This window comes from Cottoperca gobio, chromosome 11 (genome assembly GCF_900634415.1).
Source record: "Cottoperca gobio chromosome 11, fCotGob3.1, whole genome shotgun sequence".
Lineage (NCBI taxonomy): Eukaryota > Metazoa > Chordata > Actinopteri > Perciformes > Bovichtidae > Cottoperca > Cottoperca gobio.
The window spans coordinates 13,502,694-13,506,676 of NC_041365.1; positions in this window are offsets into that span (position 1 = coordinate 13,502,694).

Consider the following 3,983-nt stretch of genomic DNA (forward strand, 5'->3'; position numbering starts at 1 on the left):
CTTTGTCTGACAGTAGCGACTGAATGAGACAAAAAAAAAAAACATGAAAAGGAAACCGTTAACTATTCATTCACACAGGGATCCTTTCTCTATCTCATCAACCTTGTTCTCATCATCCCTCTCTCTTCTTCTCAAGGTTTGAGGTCATCACCAAACATTTGAGTCACCTCCATTTCACAACAGTTTCTTTCCACAGTGCTGCTCATTATTGCAACACTGGCTTCTTATCTGAACTTCCCAACCTAACACTGGGAGTGCTGCGTGTTCATTTGTGAACATGCCTGTGGCACTGTATTTTTAAATACATACATACATACATATTTTTAAAAGGAAATAATCTGCCAGGTTACCCACAGATGTTGGAACTGAAACAGAAGACATTTAGAAACACCAAGAGGTCATTTAATAGAGCAAGTTCAATTCATACAAAAGTTGACGAAAGCATTTAACTATATGAACCGTCAATCAACCCCGCATTGTGGTTTAAATGTTGTTTCAAAGCCTTTCATACTGCCAGGTATGTTCGTCTGATGGAAGATATTAAATCCCCTTATTTTGAGAATATCACAGTTTTAAGATATTTAGTCTAAAAAATTGCCTTTTTAGTCTCATTAACTCAACCAAAATTCAATCGTTGCTACTGTCTTCGTAAATACCTCTAAGACGAAGATCGTGAACTCGATGACCCCCCCCCCGATAAAACTTAAGTTTGTGTGTCAGTTTTCAGGGATGCAAAACAGAACAGTGTTTGGATTCCAGGCTAAAAAAAAACATTTACAGAACCTTTTTCCCCAAACAATTAAACGTGCACTTTAGGGAATAACTAGTTTTAAATCTGTATATGAACTAATTTTTGTCACGTCAGCATATCCACAATTTAACGGCCAACTCATGAATGAGCTTTATGAGCTTTGTTTGGTCAAGTGATTTTATTTTTGACCATTGCACCTCTTATTGGCAAAAGGGACTTGTCTGCTGCGTCCCGGCTGTTTCATGTCAGCTCCTCTACTTTACCTTTTTAATATAATGTGTGTTTTAAGTTAACCAACTTTACTAAATGCTTTAGGCTATAAGTACAATTTTAAATGTAACTTGTATTGGAATATATTGTAGTGTTTGTACTTTTACTTAAGTAATGGATTTAAATACTTAAATACAAAATGCATTTCCTTCTAGGTAAATCATGCGTCTCTCTAACAGTGAAACTAAAGGACTTTTTGAAACGAATCAATGATTTCCACATCTGCTTGGGTTAGCTGACATAGTGGATTTTAACTTTGTACTTCAACTGATTAAGATTCCATGTTTGTAATTGCAAGTTTTTTGTTATTAAGATGAATTTCTAATCATTTCATAACTTTGTTTTTGCACTTCCTTTTTGTGTTTTAGGACTGCAACTAAACCCATCAAGTCAAACTTCTTGGACGTCCAAACTCACCTAACTACCAGGTAAATACATTGAATGAACTGATTCCAGCTCAGTTTCAGTTTTACTTTGTGTGACTTGACAAATCAGTGCCAACTTATTGTTTTTATTTGGCGGCCATCTTGTCTTGTTGCTGATTCAGCCTCTGACACTTTGACTGCTGTCTGTCCCAACACGCCTCCCTCTCTGCTGCTTGCTGGTTTGGCTGGTGAATATTATTGGATGTCCATCTGACCTCATTATAAGTGCGTTGCCACAGGCAACTAGCTTGGAGAAGAAGGAGGGGAGGTGAGGGGGGGGGGGGGGGTAGAACAGTTGCATCATGGGATAGAAACCTGACCTCTCTCTTTTTTTTTCTTCCTCTTTTTTTTCTCCCTCAGAGGGTGCACAAATGCACATGTGTACACGTGCACACATGCAGAGCGTGCACCCGCAGCAACATGCACACGCACACACGCACTAAGCCTAAACAAAGATACAAGAACCAGTACGTCGAGCCTCTTTATTCTGAGTCTGAACAACAATGCAACATTTGTTAATGGCTGCATGTAAAGAAAAACGCATACAGATGCCCTCACACACTGGACACCATTGTTGAATAAAGCTGTGTGTCGGCGTTTGTGTATTTTAATGTGTCTGTTCATGTTGAGTTTGTCTGATACAATGAATTACTTTTGCAGGACTACAGCACAAAACGGAAAAACTAGCGTGAAAAAGACAAGAGAGGCTTTTTCATCACAAGGTCCCCGAGCCCACCGCCACGTCTTCAAATGTCTAATTATGTCCAACGAACGCTCCAAAAATCACCCCAAAAATATGTCTTATGAATTTACGGTGTCTCTGTTTGTAGTCATTTGTGTATGTATATGTGTGTAATTGTGTGTGTTTGTGATGTTTCTTTGTGTGTGTCTGTGTTCATATATGTTTTTAGGTGTATACTTTTGTGTCTTTGTGTTGTTCACCTTGTGTACGTGTGTTTAATTTTGTAAGTGCATGAGTATGCACTTTTGTGTCTACATATTATGTTTGTATCTTTCATTGTGTGTGTGTGTGTGTGTGTGTGTGTGTGTGTGTTTTCAAATGTGTACATTGTCTTAATTTCTTTCATTCATATGTGTTCGTACGTTAATCTTGTGTTCATGATCCTTTTTAATGTTTTGTGTATTTGTGTGTGTCTGTCTATTAAGATATTTTTATGTTCTATTCTCATTCATGTGTCATTATTTATATGGACATGTACTTTTATGTCTACATGTTGTCTTTCATTCCTGTCTTTTGTGTCTGAATCGTTAAATCTTGCGTTGTGTCCGTGCTCCTTTTTAATTCTTCGTCTCTTTGTCTGCGTCTGTTTAGTCTTTTGTGTGTGTGTGTGTGTGTGTGTGTGTGTGTGTGTGTTGTATGTTGTATGCTTTCCTCTGCCTCAATGTTCTTCTTCATGTATGTCATTATTTATATGGACGTGTACTTATTATGTGTGTGCTTCTGGGTGTGTACATGTGGCTGCATGCACTCTTATGTTTTAAGATGTGTGTCTGGATGTATACCCGTTAGTCTGTAATTTTGTGTGTCTGTGTGTGTGTGTCTGTGTGTGTGGGAAGTGTATATACGGGGGTTTTGTTGGAATGTATTTGTGTATCCTCAGTGTGTACGCGTGTGTGTTTATTTATGTATGAAATGAGCATTATCTGAAGAAACACAGCTACACAAATGTGTGCGACTGTATGTGTATGTGTGTGTGTGTGTGTGTTCATATATACAGTGAAACACTTACACGCACACCGACACACACACATACATACAGTCGCACACACACACACACACACACACACACTGCGCCTTCATCTCTGACATAACTGGTTACCATGCATACTGTGCGACTCTGACTATTATGGGGTGTTCTTTGTTTTGTCACGATGTGCCCTGGTATGGAATGGGAGGGGGGAGGGGAACAGGGTGTGTGTGTTAGCGTGCGCGAATGTGTGTGCGTGGAGGGGGGGTGCATACGTGTGTGAGGGGGAGGTATGTGTGTTTTGGTGTGTGTGTGTGTGTTGGGGAGGGGGGGGTAGCAGGGAAAAGTGTATGTGTGTGTGTGTGTGTTTGCGTGTCGAGCAGAGGATTGGGTGGGGGTTGGGTGTGCGTGTATGTGCGGACGTGCGAGCATATAATGTGTGCATGAGAGAGAGAGTGAGCGAGTGCATGCATGTGTTTTTGAGAAGGTAAGTGGGTAACATAAAATGGCTGCTTGTGTGTGTGTGTGTGTGTGTGTGTGTGTGTGTGTGTGCAGGCCGGCCGCTAAGGTGGGATTGAAAAGTTTTTTTTTTTAATCTGTCCTTTTCTACTTTTGCTCACATCATCATCTCTTCATTAACCATTTATTCAGCAAGTATGTTTATATGAGTCACGTTCAAGAGTTCTGATTTGTTGTCATATTTAATGTTCACTGGTAGCCCGACCGCAGCCCGAGAGGAGACGTGAATAGGACTTACTGGTGTGATCATGGAAACAAAACACTTAAAGAGAGCAAAAAGTAGAACAAGAAACACCTAAAATCATCACT